Below are 21,830 nucleotides of genomic sequence, written 5' to 3'. Positions count from 1 at the left end.
TTGAACAGGAAAATTGGGTCAATTGAGACATTTAACATTGTTCCCTATGGGAAATCGCGGGCATCTCGTCGGTCGCATCGCACCCGATTTTTTTTTAGTGCACTCAATGCCCGAGATGCCCGAGATTTTTTACTAACGATGCCCACGATCAAAATCGTGGGCGCCGTTCTAAGTAAAGAGTACCGTTCAGTGATGTCACTGGGATCCGCTGAACATGTAGGTCATTTGGCTATATAGCCAAATTAACCTGCATCGTTAACAACATGCAGAAGCACGTGTCGTTAATGATATTGGGTGCACATGCTAGAGAATGTTGTGAACGATAGCATTCAGAATCCCCTTTCTAAGCGATATCTTTCACAATATCCTCTTGTGTGTATGGGGCTTAAGAAAATGACATTCTAGTTTCTATAAAAGCCCTTTGGTTGGAACACCCTGTCTGGAAGTGAAGTTATTTAGATATTACATTGTGGTGTATTCTGTTTGATATAGAATAATATGACGGATCAATGCTTATTTAGTCTGTGGTTTATCTAACAAGACTTTTCATGCCTGCCAGTTTTCAAATGTAACATTCCGTAGATTATATATAATCTGCATTATATTTAAATAGTCTGGGGTCCATGTTCTTCAAAGAGAGAGCAGCAATAATAATTTTTTTTATTATTTTTATTTAAAAAACTTCTTATTTCACTGTGGGATCCTGAGATAAAAACATGCATTTGAGCACTTGATACTGGGGTCAGGCTTCCCAGTTCAAAGTCAGTGTCATTGTTCCCAGTCAGTGAATTTACACACTGAGACATTCATTCATTGGGAAGAATAGAGAGGTCAGCACCTTGGGACCTTGATTGAATCCGTTCCTTTCTTTCCTAGGCTATAAATGTGTGTTTACAGGGTCTATGCAAGACACACAGATCTCTGTACAGCTCCTGTTATTCGAAATACCCTTGTAAGTTAATAGCATGATCTCATGCAACACGTTATCATTGGTCATCCATTAGATTCCGTGTAGACCTACAGTATGACATTATCGTTCAGAGTGTGTAAACATAACAGAGATATTAACCATTTCAACTAATCCGTATGTACCTGTTTATGTGGTCAACCTGTAACTTTTCAGGGACGTGTAGTGTAATAAATGTAAACAGTAATATAAGCTAACGACTATAGTGTCATTTAAAGTACATATTTATACAGGAATTATAATCAATGTATTATAATCAATGTGTATAACTTATACTCATTCTTGTTAGCTAGCCAATAATTCTGTACAACCACTAGCTGCTCTGTGTCATTCAGCTGATTTACAATAGGGATGTCTGGACTTTTTATTTTTAATTCATATTTTATTAGTGATCATTCTAGCACCCGCCGTCTTTTAAAACCCATGCAGTTCCTCTTCCCTGCCTGGGGCGTCGCTGTCGGCTGTAGTGCTTCTAGCACAGTGTGGTCTGTACTGACAGCATTGATATGCAAACCAGACCTATGCTAGAAACACCACAGCAGAAAGCGACACCCCAGGCAGGGAAGAAGAAATGCATGGGTTTTCAAAGATGGTGGGTGCTAGAATGAACACTATTTTATTACAGTGCTTTACAGTAATAACAATAGAATAACAAACAGACAAGTAGGTATAGGTACCCCACTTACAATAATAGTTTTAAGTTACATGTAATAGATTGAATATTATTACAGAGAGATTGTCATGGGTAAAAATGCACAATAAGGCTATATGATAGTCCTAATGCACTGTTGGTTTGAGCGACATAAACTGGGAATGGCCACTGTAGAAAATTTGAGGAAGGTGACCTACGTGCTTATACCTAGACCTGGCTAGGTTCTTTTGCATGTGTATAATTAAACCGAATAGAATAAAAAGGCAGGTGGATCTTAAGATGGCATCATGGGGGCCTTGTCTGGGTGGACTGGTATTTAAGCTTCTTTCAGAAGGGTATTTGAGAATAGGAAAAAATAAATGTACGTTTTGCGCGAACTGTACAGGGAAGTGGTCACTGGATACAATGGACTAGGGAGCTTAAATAGCGGTTTGGGAGGTTGATACACTGCATAAAGCAATGCATTTTCACGGAAGGTGGATACGGGGGAAGAAGGAAATTTTGCAGAGTTGGTGCAGCCAGGTAAATTGCTGCAACCAGGATTGAGAGAAAGTATGTTAACATCAGTATTTTATTTGGGATTTTTGGAAAGTACAGAATGGATGGACTAGCACAATAGCAGTAGAACAATATTTTTTTAGTCTATGTACTTAATTTAACCAAGATACTAGGAATGAATGTCTGGTTTAGAGGAATTCCAGAAGTCAATGTGGGGAGATTGTAAGTTTTGGTGTGTCCTCTTCATTTGGAGCTATTTCTTAAATCCTTGTACTGTGGCAGGATTTGTCGGTCGGGACCAAAGAACAGTTGTGATGGCTAGGCTGTGAGCGTACTGTAAGTGGTAGACATTATTGCATAAAAGGATATTAATAGCTTCTCCTGACTCGTGAAGAGATTAATAGTTCAGTATATGAGGTATTGAGTGTCGAGAAATATCAAAGATAAAATGGCAGACAGATGGGAGTTCTAGTTAACTTTAGACCAGGCATGTCCAACGTTGGCCCTCCTGATGTTTTGAAACTACACATCCCAGCATGCTTTGCCACAGTTTTGCTATAAGAGAATGCTAAAACTATTGCAAAGCATGCTGGGATGTGTAGTTTCAAAACATCTGGAGGGCCAACGTTGGACATGCCTGCTTTAGACTATCTATTCTCTTCGAGAAGGTGCTAAATATATAAGTAGTAGAATCTGATTGGTTGCTGAAGGCTGGCTGGGGAGGGCTCCATCTGTATTTGTGCCTCAATCTACAGGTGCCCCTAGGAACTGCCATGCAAAGAGATTTTACTACTCCTCTGTTCCAATTGCTGGCAATGGCAGAGTGATGTGGCATTGTGGTCTGGTTGTAGACAAGGCTGGCTGTACATGGAGGATAATATAAATATATATATATATACACTCAGTTTCTGAATATGACAGAAACTGTAGAATTAGCATGCACAATACACTGTATTAGAAAGTGTACTTTTACAGATAAAATGGAAGTTATAAGTTACTATTGCTAATGTAACTGGTTCTTTTTTGCATTCAAAACTATTTTTAAGGTTTGTCAGTTTGCAATTTTATTGTCATTGTTTATTTGTAATGAACCACAAAACTCTGCAGTGCCAGGCAATCTGTGTAAGAAATCCTACGTAAAAATCAGGATGGTACTTACAAGATGACGGCCAAACAAATTAGTTGCCATGCATCTGTTTTTACAGAGAAGCAACCGCACTGATTACTGACTTGTTACATAATATAAGACCTTGCCATGGTTCTTCCTACATTTAGACAATTTTGTAAATTCCATTACATCTGTGTCAGGATCACAGTGACAGCATTGTCATGTCAACATAGTCTCTGTGGGGTAGATGTGTTAACCAGTGTCTGATCATGGGGCTATTTCTCTTCCTGCTTCACCTCTTTATTGGGGCGAAGCAGGAAGCACTAGTGACAAGATGTATAACATCTTTTTTTGCTGAAGTGAGGGAGTAAAAGCTCACCCCTCCGGTGATCCCTGCTAGACCCCTCACAGCACATCAGTCTAGTGCTGATACATTGCCTCACCTTCTGGCAAGCCCAAATAGGCATGTACAAGATAACAATACCATTGCAAGATCTCCCCTGTGCAGCTTGGAGCGATCAGTCAATGGTGCAAAGGCACCTGCAGTTGTTGGAAAGGTCAGTCTCCCTAACCATTCATACATCTTAAGGTGCCCACACACTAGAACAATTTTTGTATAGATTGGCCAATTTTCGATAACTCTTTCGATATATCGATCACATTTTTAACGAAAATCGTCCGATGTGTGCTCCCGTGGATCTTTTGCTAAATCTTCTGATCTTACATGTTGCATAAAAGATCAGAAGATTTAGGATCCATAGGAATGCACATGGGATCTTAAATGAAATCTTTGGTAAAGATGTGCGCTTGCCTGAATTCTTTTGTCCTGGACGGACAAAAGATTTCAAGGTTATTTTATGCGCACATCTTAAGATCGCAGATCTTTCTAGTATGTGGGCACCTTTAAAGATGGTAACACTTATGGCACCCCTCTCATTGAACACGCGTCATGTGGGAAGGAACTTCGTCAGTGCACCTAATGTGGGCTGATACCACTTGTCCCCTATAACTGAGGAGCATACATCCAACACTGTGTCACGTAATGTGCCACTCCCTGGGCTCATATGAGCAAAGTTTATAAATGGGTCCCGTCATTATGTTATTGGGCTTAGCGACATGAACAGTTTAAAGGTTCTATCTAACAAAAATGATTCTGGTGCGGAGCTAGACAATGACTAACGCAACTTACATGACAAGTTATTGTAATCGGTGTCCTCATTTGGAATACTTATGACATTGACTTTCACCTTGCGTGGAGAATTTCATACATAGCTATTTTTGCTTTTGTGAACCAAGCCCAATGTCTTTGACTACAGAGGAACTTCTTATTTACATTCCCTTTTGGCTTTGAAATCATTCATTCCTCCTGCACTGAAGAGATTAATTGTTTTCCGTGGTTTCGGGTAGCTGAATTAAAAGTAGAACGAGTTTCACAACTGTTGCAAATCAGAAACAGGAAAAAGGTTGCTGATATCCCAGCCTTCCATATCCTCCTCAGCTGGGCAGGAAAGTACATGACATCAGTCTCCACTCCTGGCTCGTAGACAGAGCCAATTGGTGAAACAACCTATTTTGCAGAGCACTTCTGTTAATCTTAGGTAAATATAGCTATTATGTTGTATTTTTTAGCTTTTTTTGTGCTGCAAATAACTATTATGCACATAATAGTTCTTGTATTCACTAAACTGTGCTCAGTGTCTGAATTCAGCAATTTTGCTTTCCCTCTCTCAAATCACAACCTTATCACCTGCATGCTGTCCTCTAGTACTTCAAACTCAAAAATACTGAAATCCCTTAATCCACCCCAAGATCGCAGAAATATTAATGATATTAATTTTTAAGTACTCTTCTCCTCTCTGCAACAACAGCTTGCTCCTATTTCTGCATTCACTACTCCTGAGATGGCGGTATCACACCTAAACCTAACTCTCAAAACAGCCCTGGATGAAGTGTCTCCAGTTACCCACTACACTCCACGTAGGCCTAGATGGCAACCATGGCACATTCTAAATTATTTGCGTGTCATCCTTGCGCAGGGGCCATGCTAATCTTCTCTGTATCGTTCCAATTTTAGTATATGTGCTGCCGAAGCAGGCACGCACATTCTAAATTAACAAGACACCTACAAAATCTCTCACGCAAACTTGAGCGTAAATGGCGTAAATCTCACAGTCCAATGGATTTCTTTACATATAAGACTATCTACCAGTCCTATAGTTATGCCCTGGAAACTGCCAAACAAACATATTTCCAAACTCTCATTTCTGCTCAAGCTACTAATCCAAAACTTATTTTTAATACATTTAAATCCCTTCTCAACCCTCCCTCACCCAAGCCACCAGCCACTATCCATGCACAAGATCTTGCTTCCTACTTCAGGGATAAGATTGACAAGATCAGATATGAATTGGTATGCTCCAACTCAGTTGGTGATCTGCTCACCTGAGTCCTCTGACGCATTTACTTCATTTGATCCCACAAAGGAAGATGAAGTATCTGCACTTTTCTCTTCTTCCCACTCTACTACCTCTCCTCTTGACCCTATACCCTCACAAATAAGCAAATCTCTGTCTCCTGTGCTCATCCCAATCTTAACTAAAATCTGTAATCTCTCTCTACTAGTGTCTTTCCTTCATTGTTCAAACATGCAGTTATTACTAAAACAAAGGGGGTTTTACCCGCGCACTGTCCTCTGGTCGGTGCTAGCTGCGGCACTTGCCGTTTTGACCCAAACGGCTGTAGTAGACTGGTAGTTAAAGGTAGTTTGTGCTGCGCTGCGCTCCTTTTGTTTTGTGTGAGTAATTGATGACAGAGGTCGGGTTTTGTAAAAGAATAGATCACTTTACTGTGGATATGCAATACAAACCATTTGCTGTTCATATATTAATTTCATACATAAATGGCACAATGGATGCATCCATACATCGTATAAACATACATGTGTTGCAAAATTCCTCCACAGGCTGCAAAATCTGTGGGGGTTAGGTGCTGGTTCAGGTGTTATGGGTTGGGGTGGGCTCGGATGGTGGTGGGGTTCCTTGGGGTTCGGGGGGGGTACATTTTTGTGCTGCGTTCTTGGGATGAAGATGCGGTAATTCCTTTCTTGCCGGTGTTGCCTGGTATACTCACCTTACCCCGCTCCGGTGTCTTGTGCCTGGATGTTCTTCTCCTTCCTCCGCTCCGGCTGTCTCACCCTGTTGGCGGTGTTCCTCTTCAGCGGTGTTAGGTAGCTTCTGCTGTGTCTTCCGCGTCTTCCTTTCTAGGTCGCTTACGGATTACATGCTGATGCTGCGTAATGCTCAGGTGGCTGGTAGTTCAAGGTGATTGTGTGTATCTATTTCCAATGCGTTTCGGCCTTTGGGTGGGCCTTCTTCTAGGGAGTTACAGTCAGTGTCCACTTGTGCTTGATTTATAGCTGGTGGGTTTGTATTGTACGGCGTTTTCCTTCTGATTGGCTGGTTATTCTCCATGTTGATTGGTCCTGGGCTTCTGTCAATCATCGCTTGTGCTTTTGTGGTTGGCTGAGGGCTCTATTGGTGTAGAGGTCCTTTGTTACTGTCGGGGGTGGGTTGTAGCTGTTGTGGTCCTAGGGTTGATAGTTTAGGTGTCGACTCTGGGATGTGTCGATTCCAGGTTTCATGTGGCTGTGTGGATTTCTTCTTTCTTTGATTCCTGTGGTGTTTCAGTTGGTCTTGTTTGTGGTTCGTCTACGTCGTGTTGACTTGTTTCTGTGTCCGCTTTTTTATGTGTCGACTCCCCCCCCCCTTTATTTTTCTTCGAGGCTGGTGTGTGTTAGGGGATTATTGATATGCTTGGATTTCAGTTGGTGTCCCGGTGTTAGCGAGTGGTGGTCTTTGGTGCTCTGCTGCTTCTTTTTTAATTGTGTGATTAGTACCCTTGGTTTGTCATGGTGTGGTTGCTGTGCATCATCTTCTGGTTCCAACAATTGATTTGACTTCGTTGTCTAGATTCAGTCCTCTTGGATATAATGTTCTGAGTTCAATGTCCATGCAACAAACAATACATAGGAAGAACTCAAGACCCCTGAAGACCCGAATCTATGAACACATAAGAAACATTAGAAACGGCTTAGAAGATCACTACTTATCAACTCTCGAACCATCACCTTACACCCTCTCGCTCTCCCCCTAGCGCCCACCCATCAACTCCGCCTGTCTCTTCACCCCCTTTTGCCCCATCACCTCTCCCCGTCACCTGACCACGTTTCACCTCACTCCATCCTGTTGTCTCACCCATTTTTGCCCACCGTCACCTTTCCCCTCTCACCTCACCCCCACCCTCTTTTTGCCAACCATCACCTCATTACCCTCCCCTCACCATCTGTTACTCTCCACTTTCTCCCCATCACCTCATCCCCTCTCAGTGGTGCAGGACCTGTAATGGCGGTGCTGTAGCACATCAAATGCATTTTAAACTAGTTACGATGCAATCTAAATAAATAAGCACGGTGTGCATCACACCATGTATGGGCACATTTAGTATGGCTGGCTCCTACACTTTCATCCTGGCTCCTAGATTTTAAAAAAATTGTCAAGCCCTGCTGTAGAGTGTACATCAGGAAACAGGTCATTTTGAAATATGTTCTTGATACATTCTGCCATTGCTGGGTCCTGCATCGGCGTGCTAAATAGGTGAAGCAGGTTCTGCCAAGTAATGGAAACTATAGGAAAGTGATAGGAGTGATACATTTATCCCTCAGTATTGCATCTGGCCTTGTACTAGAACATGTTGGGCAATAGGACCTAGAGTCTGCATGGAAGATGCTACCTCCAACCTGATGTACACATATTGACTGTAACCAGATTATACAGTATATATCTTTAAAGATATGGATGATAATGATCGTTCATATTGTGTAGTGTGTACCCTCAGATATCAGTGTGCGCTCCTGTGCATTGATAAAATTGATGACCTCCATCGTCTGAACATGCATGTTCAGTGGTAGGGCAGGTGATGTCACGGAACGAAATCATTCAGTGTGTATGCTCTAGATCAGGGGTTCTCAAACTCGGTCCTCAGGACCCCACACAGTTCACGTCAATTGGCAGGTGTACAGGTGCATTCATTACTCATTGCCAAATTTTAAAAGATCTGCAAGTGTAGCTAATTATTTCACCTGTGATAGTGAGCCAGATGTACTAAGCTTGAAAAGTGATACAATGGAGAGTGATTGGGTCTACCATCTTCCTCCAGCGTCACTTATCTGGCAAGGTTTATGGACCCCATACAATACCAGCTTCAGGACGTTTAAATCCAGCTATCACAAGTGCCTCCAATAAGGACATTACTACGGGAATCCACACCAATAAGTATAACCCATATTCATTTATCAAGATATTATCATATATTTTCTATTTTAATTAATTACTTTTTTGTATTTTGTTCCATTATGCTTGTATGTAATTCTACTGTGTAAAAGATTTTTATACCTATTGAGTGGTTATAAATCCACCTGATATTATGCAATAAGCATATAAAATTCTACATTGTTTTTACATCCAACCATATTGATCCAATATTTGGCGCTCCTCCCTAGCAGGAGCTGCTTGACAAACCACCCTATTAGGCACCTGTTTACTCTTAGCCGTAAGGCTATCAGTTCACCCCTTGTACAATAGAGTGATAAACCACCAACCAATCTGCTCCTCACTGCCATGTCACAGGCTGAGTTTGAAAAATGACAGGTAGGATCTGATTGGTTGGTGGTTTATCACTCTCCATTTTATCACTTTGCAAGCTTAGTACTTCTGGCCCTCTGTGATGAGACTTGCAAAACATGAACTGAGGACCACGTTTGAGAACCTCTGCCCTGGATTGTTTATTTGAGAGCACTAATTACAACCACTTCTAACTTCTACATTATAACTACTGTGTTCTCTCCTCTAAAACTGTTAAACCCCTGTATTACTACTGTAATCCACTGTAACCAATAACTCTGTGTGGACTCTCTGATTGGCCTAGCAGTCACATTTCCTGTGTGCCCTGTTTTGGCCACCATCCCAACAGCGGTAACTGACACAAAGCAGTTAGCTGATACCTGGGCACTATAGCTTATTTTATCTCCCCAGCGAACAGCGCTGCCCCTCTATTGGAGAAAGTGTCAAATTGTCCCATCCTTACATGGCACAGAAGAAGAAAGTCCAAAATTGGGTGGCTATACTATAGCTGCTGACTGGTGAGGATATGTGCGTTCCTATACACGATCAATGGGAATTAGACCACAGATCTGCATCATGCTTTGCTTTCCTGTCCTTACAAACAGGGTTGCGTTTCAGCAAAATACATGATCAGACACGAGCATTGTACTATGGGGAGATGCACACCTCTTCCTGATGCTAAACTCGTCTCTCACTGGCATAACCAGTTGCACCAGAGATATGGGCGACAAGAAAGCCCTGGCCATTTTACCTAGCAACCCAGTATATGACTGGTCTAAAGTACAATTTTTTTTTTTTTATACTTTTTATTGAAAGAATTTTCCATAACAACAATTTTTTCTATAATCATGAGTATCAGTTATAAATAGACATATTATGCATTTTATATACTCCATAGACATATGTTGTACAATGTAATCGAATAGGAAATCATATTCATATTTCCAGGATTGATGTCACTAAACAAATAGGAAAGGTCAACTATAATCCTGTCAAAGAACTTATTGAGCTGAGTTCTATTCATATGAGTCAAAGTATCTCAGATTATTATGCAGCCAATATCAATCAATACTCATGTGATATCATTAATCCTACAACAATATTGAATCTAAAAATGGTAAATAAGATAAAGTAGGGGACATATAATGCAAAGACAGAGACAAAACATTAGACAAGACAGAATACATAGGGAGAACATTAGGTAAAAGGGGGGGGGGGGGGGTCAGGGAGGATTGTATAGCGGTTGGAATGCATGGTAATTTATATTTTCCCTTATGTAGGGATGACTTCTTTTCTAACATTATCCTTAATTCTAAGTACAAATGCCAGGCATCCAGTCACATATAATATAATGGTGCAGTTATTTCCAGCTGAAGGGGAAGAAGGGAGAGGAGGTGGAAGGTAGAAGGTACGTGGATAATAGGGGGAGGGGGGGGGGGGTGGGAGGAGGAGGACATTTCCATTGGTTAGAAGAACAATCCAAAAAGAGAAATATGCTGTGGTGTACATACTCTATATTATGCATGCATTCGGTCTAAAGTACTAGTTATCTATATAAACAAACCCTGCCCATGTACAGGGTAGGTATAATTCCGGAGATGATCATATCTCCTCAGTTTACAGCTATAAGTTTATATATAATACGGCTTGTATTCTACAAACATATTTTGTATATGTAAAGAAGATGGTCAACCCCCTTTGAGATTTCTAAATCAATATACACTAAATTACATTATTTTTTTAAGTGTCTTCTTTAATCAGCAGAAGAGACACATTAGTGAAACGGAAGCTTTCACCTTGTGGCTGTTTTGTTAGTGGAGATATGGTGTTATAGAACCGGCTCTTGTGGTTTGTGGTGAATGAATAATGGTCGGTCACGAGAACAGCTTAGTGCCCTCCAGCAGTAATTACTTGCACTTCCATATACTGTTAGTAGATCATTAGCAGTACATAATGCTGTGTATGTGTGTGTGTATATATATATATATTTGACACTTCAAAAAAGGTGTTGGAGGATTCACTTGTGTATACTCTATTCTGGTATTAATTCCTCCCCTTTTTTCAAGTGCCCTGTCTCTTTCGAGGGCCCTTACTAAAGGTTCATCGCCATCGGATTTCTCCAATATTTTAAAGAAATAATAAAAGATTCTGGTATTGGTCTTAGACCTAGCATACCGCATATTCTTGTGTACCCCTGAGGAAGTCTCTTCGGAGACGAAACGCGTCGGGTTTTTCCATGCGGTTCCAAAGAATCCTAATCTGCAAATGCTTCATTTATGTGTTTTAAATAAATGTTATTGAGAATGCTTTACATACATACAGAAAGAGAAAGGAGATGGTCTCTCTCCTACTTTAGGACAACTGCCCCCGGTGCCCTTCTGGAGTAAATGGATAGGGTTCGGCTGTATACAAAGCAGAGGCACTCTTTGTCTTTGAAAAAGCAAACTTTAGTGAAGAACTGGTGTCTGACGTTTCGGGGTTTGCAGACCCCTTTTTCAAGGTGTACAAGTGTAACATTGTGCAAACATACCTTATATACCATGGGGACAGTGTGAGTGCTTCTTCCCTGTCGTGCCGCTGGCAGGCGTGTGACCAGCCAATCAGAGAGGGGAACACGTGGTGGCGAGAGGGCGAAGTTATCGGGTGAGACGATGTTTAGCAGGTGAGGGGACTGGGGGCTCTGTATATACACCAGGTCACAGTGATGATGCTTTCACACTGCAAACCTGCTTTAGACCAGGTATTTACATGCGGTGTGAAAGGGGTTAAACTTGTTCTGACCCGTTTTAAATACCTGGTCTAAGCAGGTTTTGCGGTGTGAAAGCAGCATAATCTTCACAAAGTGATAAAATGGAGAGTGATAAACAACCAGCCAATCAGCTCCCACCTGCCATGTCACAGGCTGGGTTTAAAAAATTTCAGGCAGGAGCTGATTGGTTGGTTGTTTATCACTCTCCATTTTATCACTATTTGAAGCTTAGTGCATCTGGCCCTATATCTTGTAGGACTATTGTTGTGCAAGTTTTGAGATGGTCATTTAAGCACCAAATGGTCTATGGGCAGAACATACTGTATGTATACCACTCTCATTCAGCAGTGTGCCTGAAGTTGCAGAACAATGAGCCGACAGTAATTCAGACCTGATCACAGAGCACATATTGTTTGCAAATGGACAAAACCATGTGCACTGCAGGTGGGGCAGATGTAACATGTGCAGAGAGAGTTAGATTTGGATGGGGTTCAAACTGAAATTGCAGTGTCAATATAAGGCAGCCAGTATTTACCCTGCACACAAACAAAATAACTTCCCCAAATCTAACTCTGCACATACATGTATTACATTTGCCCCGCCTGCAGTGCAGCATGGTTTTGACAATTTGAAAACAAAATGTGCCCCCATCAGGTTTGTGTTAGTCTCTACCATATAGAACCTCTTTTCCAGGGAGGCAGAGGAGGATGAAATTAGCTGGGCATACATTATTGTACGTGTTATTTTTAATGCACTTAGCATGCAATGAAGTGTGCCTACATTTGTGTGCACTTTTCAAATTCATTTTGTGTTGGAAGCAGGCACACTACACACAAAAACCACACATACCAAATTTACACACGTGTGTTAATACAGATGCTTTTCAGGATGTGTCAAGCGCTTAAACAGATGTATTTGTGCATCAGGTATAGAAAGTGTGTATGCTCACACCCCCCAGTAGCGTGGAAATTTGGTTTGTCAGTGTTAGCAGGAAATGCAGTCTCAACTCTATGTGTACACAATATGATAATGACGTCTCACGTACGCACGAGAGAGTGAAACTTTTTTCCATATAAAATGTAGTTTAATACATATTAAATTAAATATGATATTTATTTATTTGTTTTTATCTTGCATTTTTCTTGACAGTAATGAATGACACTTTTGCATGTACAATGCTATTATTTATCTTTATTACACATAGGGGGAAATTTACTAAAGGAAATTTGTAAAAAATAGGTGTATTTGTATCCAGAAATACACTTATTTTTTACATTTACTATCCCGAAAATACGGCAATTCATATTCGTATTGATAGCCCATCAATACGACTACGAATTGCCGTATTTTCGGGATACTAAATGTAAAAAATAAGTGTATTTCTGGATACAAATACACCTATATTTTTACAAATTTCCTTTAGTAAATTTCCCCCATACTGTTGTAACCATTCTTTAATGCCTAAATGTGTACACAGACTATGGCCCTTATTCTGATCGGTGCGGCCGGATCCGAATATGCGGCCAGGACCGTGCGTCCGAAACCCCGCCTTCCATACGGATCGCCAACTCCGTCCGTACGCGGTAAGAAGCTGTCGGAGCGGACCGCATGTGTATTTGTCATGGAATACGCCTCCTCCATCTCAGGGAACCTCCCCCATCATTCGATCGTCGCAGACCATCGAATGCAGGACCGAGTGGTCCACCAGCTCCCGCAACCTCAGACCACACGGGCATTTCTCCGTGCAAAAGCAGGGATCTGGGCGGGCAGCTGACATCCGGCGATGTCATATGTCCGCCCCCTACATGTGCGTCACGACTGCATTACCATACGTACGCCCAGCGTTTGCATGGGAACGCCCATGAAACGCGGGGCGTATGCATATGGTAATGAGCCCAAATAGCCCTTCACGCCCCTCTCCACCCCCTGTTCGGAGTGTTCACATTTCATGCGGAATTTGGCCGTACGCCCCGCTCGCACATGCGCAGAGACGCCTCTACACATGCGCAGACACAAAACATCGGTGGCACGAACGCACGCGGATATTACCGCAACAACCAGAATAAGGGCCTATATCTTGTAACTTTTATACTTTGCCTCAATAAAGGAAAGTTTTGAAAAAAAAAATTAAATACGATCTTAAATAGTTTTTTTCTTTTAAATTTCCAGTTGAAATCTGCAGAAAACTGATTTAAAATAAAATAGATAATACACATATATAGATGTGACAAACTATACCTCCATCCACCCTGATTGCAGCAGTACAGTCCAGCTTTTTCGGCACTACAGTATCCCACCCTTGGGTCCCCTGGGAGGGGTGATGTTGGGGGAGCCATAAGAATGGGAAACACATTTATAAGCACATTATACAAAGGGAGGGAATACCATAAGAATGTCATAATAAGCCACTCCTATTGTAACTTAAATACATATTCATACAAAGGGCCTGAGGCGGAGCTGGAGGAAAGCAAATGCTTCTTCATTGTGTGGAAAAATGTGTTTATCTGCTGTATGCAGTCAGGCCCGCCGACAGGGGGGGGGGGGGGGGGTGTCTGTGGGGTCTGGAGTCCTCTCTCTCTCTCCTTTCCCTCTCTCTCTCCTTTCCCTCTCTCTCTCCTTTCCCTCTCTCTCTCCTTTCCCTCTCTCTCTCCTTTCCCTCTCTCTCTCCTTTCCCTCTCTCTCTCCTTTCCCTCTCTCTCTCTCTCCTTTCCCTCTCTCTCTCCTTTCCCTCTTTCTCTCTCTCCTTTCCCTCTTTCTCTTCTGTTTCTCACTGTCACACACTCACCAATTTCCCCTATTCATTCTCTCTCACCCTCCTCTTCCATTTCAACCTATTTCCTTCTCTATCTCTCTCACACTCACTTACATACATACATACATACATACATATATATACAGGGAGGGCCCTGTCTTTTTTTGACAGTTCCGGGCCCCATTATTTCTGATGGCAGCGCTGTACGCAGTTACTTCTGTGTGTACAGAGAACACATTTTGGAAAAACATGCACCATATTTACCACAAAGAAGTAAATTTACCACAGTGTGTGTTTTGTATCTCTCATTTCCATATGTTTCATTACATACTCTATTTTGATGGCATATGGCGTGGTGAGATAACTGCACTCTGGAATAATAACGCAATATCTGTATGTAACACAGAACATAAGGGAATATAGAATATGGAGGGGCGTGACCTAAGGAAGAGGGTGACTTGTGGTCCACCCCCATTTTTGTCACAGTGGGGGCATGCCTGGAGCACTACTATACACAGGGCCACACTACACTTTTTAGACTTTTATTAAGGTGCAAGTTAAAATGTTCAATATTGGCATACTATACATGGCCAAAATATGTGCAGCCAGTCATTGCTATGAATCGAACACAACAACCCGATGTTCGCTCTGTCAGAGTTACAGCATTCCTCTGTGGAGAGAGGAGAACCTTCCAGAAGGACAACCATCTCTGCAGCAATCCACCAATCAGACCTGTATGGTAGATTGGCCAGATGGAAGCCACTTCTTAGTAAAAAGCACATAGCAGCCCACCTGGAGTTTGCCAAATGCACCTGAAGGACTCTCAGACCATGAGAAACAAAATTCTCTGGTCTGATGAGACAAAGATTAAACTATTTGACATGAATGCCAGGCATCATGTTTTGAGGAAACCAAGCACCGCTGATCCCCAGGCCAATACCACCCTAACGTGAAGCAAGGTGGTGGCAGCATCATGCTGTGGGGATGTTTTTCAGCGCGGGAACTGGGAGATTAGTCAGGATAGAGGGAAAGATGAATGCAGCAATGTACAGAGACACCCTAGATGAAAACCTTCTCCAGAGCGCTCTTGAACTCGGACTCTTTATCTTTCAGCAGGACATTTACCCTAAGCACACAACTTAGATATCAAAGGAGTGGCTTCAGAACAACTTTGTGAATGTCCTTGAGTGGCCCAGCTAGAGCCAAGAATTGAATCCGATCTCTGGAAAGATCTGAAAATGGCTGTGCACCAACGCTTCCCATCCAGACTGATGGAGCTTGAGGGGTGCTGCAGAGAAGAATGGGCAAAATTGCCCAAAGATAGATGTGCCAAACTAGTGGCATCATATTCAGAAAGATTTGAGGCTGTAGTTGTTGCCAAAGGTGCATCAACACCATATTAAGCAAAGGCTGGGAATACTTACTGTATGTACATGTGATTTTTTTTATTTTTTAATAAATTTGCAAAAAAAATACTTTCCTTATGCACTGTGTGTGTGTGTGTATTTACAACTATTGTTCAAATCCATTATTTAAAGCAAAAAGAGTAGTTGGAAGATTGTATCAAACTAAGACCTGAAATGGCCACTTCAGGTACCCAAAAACTTAACAGATTGGATGAATGTGATCTGAACAGTAGGAATAAGCCACCTTGGCATTACCACTATTTTTACCAACAGTAATACATCCTTTCCTGGCCTGTAAGGCCCAGGCAGGTACTCCCCACCTTCTCTACATGCCTGCAGTTCATAGTTGCCAACATGTTCGCAGAGTTTTCTAAAGAGCTTTGCTGCCTAGCAGATGTTTCAAAGCATGTTCTAGTCGCAGCTAAAGGTCCCACTGCATAGCGGTGGTGGTATTGGGAACAAAGCGAAAGTTCTCTTTGCAACTCCAAAACTCCTTTCCTAGGGAAGCAGGGAAGCACACGGAATCTGTGTTGTTATTATTATTATTATTATTATTATTTATTTTTTCATTTTAAATACTATTATGTAATCAATATTAGGTGTACGTTATAAGCAAACAGGAGAAGAATGGTAACTGAGAATTGTATCAAGTATGCATAATAAAAGTGGGGCAAAAAGTATTTGTTCAGCCACCGATTGTGCAAGTTGACCCATTTAAAAAGATGTGCATTCTACTTCACATGTGATGTTGCTATGGGCAACCAATCAGATCCTGTCTACTATCTTCTAGAGGGTGCTAAATAAATAAGAAGTACATTCTGATTGGTTGCCCATAGCAACATCACATGTGAAGTAGAATACACATATTTGTAAATTTCCCCCTGAATGTGGAAAAAAAGAAAGAAAAGGAAATCACATTGTATGATTTTTAAACAATTTATGGTACTTGTTTCCTAGCACGGCCACTCCGATTTACATCGGGGTGGTCGTGTCGGAAAAATCGGGTCGATCGCATCGCATGCGAATTGGTCGCATGCGATGCGATCGACGCGACCGACCGATTTTGGACCCGATTTTTTTTTTGGAATGAAATGTAAATCGGGTCCCTGGGACCCGATTTTACATTGGATTCAATGTAAAATATTCCCAACCCCCCCAAATTTAACGGCGTACACTGCACCCCACGATAGATGCCAACCCGAAGCGTGGCGAGCGCAGCGAGCCCGCGAGGGGCGGCGGTGCGCGTCCTCCGACCTTTTCATTCCCCTACTATCCACGTCGGCGTGGAGTTGAGAATAGAATAGTGTGGCGAGCGCAGCGAGCCACCGAGCCCGAAGCGTGGCGAGCGGACGCGTATACCTGTGAAGTTATACGCGTCCCCTCGCGGGGCTCGCTGCGCTCGCCACGCTTCGGGCTCGGTGGCCGACGCGATGCCCCCGATATTTTGTCCTAGCCGGCCAAATGGACCTGATTTCAAAGGAAATCGGGTCCATCGTATGGATCGTGTACCTTAACTTAAAGGTACACGATCCATACGATTGTGGCCGTGCTATTTGTATATTCTTGTGGAAAATAAATATTGGATACCTACCAACCAGCAAGATTTCTCATAGACATGTTACTACTTCTTTAAGATGCTCTTCTATACTCCACTCGTTGCCTGTATAAATGGCACCTGTTTGAACTCATTATCTGTATAAAAGATACCTGTCCATATCCTCAAACAGTCAGACTGCAACCTATCTACCATGGCCAAGACCAGAGAGCTGTCTAAGGGCACCAGGGACAAAACTGTAGAGCTGCACAAGGCAGGGATGCGTTACTCGACAGTATGCAAGCAGCTTGGTGAGAAGAGATCAACTGTTTAAAAAGAAATGGAAGAAATACAAGATCACTTGCAACCTCCCTTGACCTAGGGCTCCAGGCAAGATCTCACCTCGTGGTGTATCAATGATCTTGAGAACAATGAGGAATCAGCCCAGAACTACGCTGGGGGGATCTGGTCAAAGACCTCAAGAGAGCTGGGACCACAGTCACAAAAGGTTACCATTAATAACACACTATATTCTCATTGATTCAAATCATGCAGTACCTGAACATGGATCGTGGCTGGGTCTTCCAGCTTGACCATGACCCCATACACACCGCCCGGTAAGAAGCATTTCAAGGACCTGGAGTGGCCTAGCCTAGGCCTAGTCTCCAGACCTCAACCCAATCGAAAACCTGAGTTGAAAGTCTGTGTTGCCCGGCAACAGCCCCAAAACATGACAGATATAGAGAATATCTGCATGGAAGAGTGGGCTAAACTACCTGCTCCAGTGTGTGCAAACCTGGTCAAGAACTACTGGAAACGTTTGTTCTCTGGAATTGCCAACTGAGGTTATATTACAAACTATTGAGTTAAACTTTTTTGATTTGTCCAAAGAGTATTCAAATAAATTGTTTCAAAAACATACAATGGCACAACTTTGGAAACAGGCAGGTCCCCCTTTGATCCTGAAAGTGATCCATAAAACCCATTATCACTTCATTATGGAAACGGAATTCATACCATACACCAGCTCGGCATCCTCACCAATAGTCCAGTGGGCTTACTGGCACACATATGTCACCGAGGTTGAAGGAGCTCATTGCTTCCCGACCCCTCCAGAGTAAGCCCTCTACAATTTAGTCTCAACGAGAAAGAAACTACCTCCTCAACATCTATCACTACCCCTGACGATACATAATCCGAGCTGTTTAAACTGTATTGATCCCATTCAATTGCTGCTTATATTGCTTGATATGATTATTTACACTTGTGTGACCACCTCTTCCTCTTGGTTTTGTTTCCCTACTTCTTTTTTCTGTACCCCATTTCTATGAAAATTTTCAATAAAAATGTATTGATGTTAAAAAAAAAAATGAATGATCTGTTTGATGGGCACAATTTTTTAGTCTGTTAAATTATCTATATTCTATTTGTTTTTGTAGAGTACATGGGCCAGATGTATCAAGCATCAAAAGTGATAAAGAGAAGAGTGATTAACAGCCAGCCAATCAGCTCCTTTCTGTTATTTTTCAGGCCCAGTCTATAACATGACAGGTAGATGGTGATTGGCTGGCTGTTTATCACTCTCCACTGTATCACTTTTTGAAGTTGGATACATCTGGACCCATGTAAGACGTGCTCTTTTGGCATGAATGATGACTTTTTGTGTGTTCTTCAGTATTTAATACATTTTTCCACCCACACACAGTGAAGGTAGCCTACACATTGGCATGCATCCAGGATGGGTATTTCACAATTGGAAACAACCTGATGAGTTCTTTATATTTAACAGGCACACACTGACCAAGGGCTGTTCCCGAAATACCATGAAATGCTGTTTGCCAAGAGTGAGACCATGCTTTGAATCCCAAAAGAATTAATTTGCTTGCATAGTGAACATATAATCTAGATTAAAGTATGTAGACACACCCATACATTCCATTAAATGTGAAATTTACAGATCATTCTCCAGCAGGATTCCAGTGCAGTGAGATTCTCTGTTTCATGCTAGAATGTGGATTTATAGTATGTTTGGCATACAGATATTTTTAATTTTGTTTTGTTTCTAGGCTGGAATGGAAAGATCAACTTTTACATTGTGTTTGGATTGGCAAATAGGTACTGGATTATGCTAACATGGGATAGTAAATACTGTTCATCCTAGCACCCTGTGCCTTTCCAAACCTATGCAGTTCCTCTATTCTTCCTGAGGTGTCGCTGTCTGCTTTAGTTCTTTTAGTACAGTCTGGTCTGTATTGAGATACAGGCCGCAATGCGATAGACTCCACAGCAGAAAATGGCCCAATTGACCCGATTTCACATAGGGAACAATGTTAAATGGCCCACAGACCCCAAATAGCCACCCTGAAGTGTGAAATGGCCCCCCCAATTGTTAACGCCACCCCATGATCAACGTCAACCCGAAGCGTGGTGAGCGCAGCGAGGCCGCGAGGGGCGGCGGTACGCATCCTCCGACCTTTTCATACCCCCACTATCCACGTCGGCGTGGAGTTGAGAATAGAAAGTGTGGCGAGCGCAGCGAGCCACCGTGCCCGAAGCGTGGCGAGCGCATGCGGATACCTGTGAAGCCCGCGATGGGACGCGTATAGCTGTGAAGGTATCCGCGTCCCCTCGCGGGGCACGCTGCGCTCGCCACGCTTCGGGCTCGGTGGCTCGCTGCGCTCTCCACACTTTCTATTCTCAGCTCCACGCTGACATGGATAGTGGGGGTATGAAAAGGTCGGAGGACGCGTACCGCCGACCCTCGCCACGCTTCGGGTTGACGTTGATCATGGGGTGGCGTTAACAATTGGGGGGGGCCATTTCACACTTCAGGGTGGCTATTTGGGGTCTGTGGGCCATTTAACATTGTTCCCTATGTGAAATCGGGTCAATTGGTCCATTTAACATTGTTCCCTGTGTAAAATCGCGGTAATCGCTGATTTTTTAGCCGCATGCGATGCGACCAACGCGATTTTTTTCCTTGCGATGCCTAAGATCAATATCGTGGGCGCCGTTTTAGGAAACAAGTACCGTCAAATGTTCTTGCACAGTAAAGTTTAGGAGCTTTTCAACAAAATGCTGGAATTACTCCAAAAATACTTGCCAAGCCAGCTTAGAGATACTCCGCTGCCCTGATAATATTTACTGCTTTGTTGGATCCACTCACACATGCACAATGGGCTTGATCAAAAGAAAGAAACAAACCTTCCACAGAATTAAAAAAAAATATTTATTCTCTCTCTCACTCTCTCTCTCTCTCTCGCTCTCCCTTCGCTCTCTCGATCGATAGATATTTAACATTAATTAATTTTGCACTATAGTACTTCCAAGAAATGATGTGCAGGAATGGTATTCCTGCATATGGTAATGGTAAGTATTCTGTGAGCAGGTAGTCAGAATAGACCCAGAGTCCTATATGTTAAGGTCCTGATTCAGAATTGAACGCAGCAGTGTTTATTGGTGGTCACATGGCTGCAACTTCATAAAAATGCAGCTACAGACTTCTTACCTTGTGTACATTCATGCATTCATATGTGCAAGGCCACTTTCATTGTCTGCGCGTGCAGTCATACCAAAATACATCTGTTGCACCTTTCAAACTTACACCAGCAGGTGCTGTTTGTCCGTCCAAGATGGCCTCCTGTGTGAGCCTAGAAAATCTTTACACAACAATAACACTCCCATAACACATCCACTGGACAGAGCATTTTTGTGTGCGGTTGTAGGCTCCTCCTAGTGACCGCCCAGGAATGCCAAACACTTTCCCCCCCTTATGCTGCTTTCACACCGCATGAACAGCATTGACCCAGTAATTTAAAACGTTTTTAAAAATGGGTCAGACAGCCTTAACCCCTTTCACACCGCATATCTTAAACGGTATATTACCTGTTTAAGTGCGGTCTGAAAGGGGTATTATCGTTTCAATACTGGTAGGATCCTGCTTTTTAACCATTTTGAATTATCGGTTTTATTGAACCGGTAAGTTCAAAACGGACCTTTCACATCAACATATTACCGGTTCGAAACGGTAAAAAACTGGCATTTTACCCGGTAATAAGTGCGGTCTGAAAGGGGTATTAGTGCTTTTGTCAGGGCCAGCTTTCCAGGATCCCTTGACTTTAGCTCCTTTCAGCAGGGACAAACTGATACCACTGGAGCTTCCGTTGGGGAGCAGATATAAAATACAGTCCATCTGCTCTGATTGGAAATTACTCACAATCATAGCGGCCAGGCAACATTCATTACTTGCCTCCCAGCCAGCAGCCAAGCAGTTAATGTATGTTAGCATTATGTGTGCTGTATGGCTGGAGCTATCACAGTGCTGACAACCATTCATTGTATGGAAGCATACGGAGAAAAGGCATGGGACCGCAATTTACATTGGTTTATGGGTTTTTTTTCCTGTGAATTGGTGATATGTGCCACATTGAAGAAATATATAGAAGTTAATACAGAGTGATACAGTACATTTACCTTGTATTAATAA

General features: G+C 42.4%; 1 protein-coding gene and 1 non-coding gene across 2 annotated transcripts in view; one reads left to right on the top strand and one right to left on the bottom strand.

Annotated features, from left to right (window-relative positions):
- The window catches only part of CGNL1 (cingulin like 1), a 124,397-nt gene that overhangs the window by 5,374 nt on the left and 97,193 nt on the right, over positions 1-21,830 (top strand). The gene's annotated exons all lie outside the window — the stretch shown is intronic.
- On the bottom strand, positions 5,217-5,323 carry LOC146076801 (U6 spliceosomal RNA). Its single transcript, XR_014474199.1, has one exon. It is a non-coding gene; the product is annotated as a U6 spliceosomal RNA (small nuclear RNA).

This window comes from Crinia signifera, chromosome 4, assembly GCF_055691185.1.
Source record: "Crinia signifera chromosome 4, ASM5569118v1, whole genome shotgun sequence".
Lineage (NCBI taxonomy): Eukaryota > Metazoa > Chordata > Amphibia > Anura > Myobatrachidae > Crinia > Crinia signifera.
This window is presented reverse-complemented; position numbering and strand designations above follow the sequence as displayed.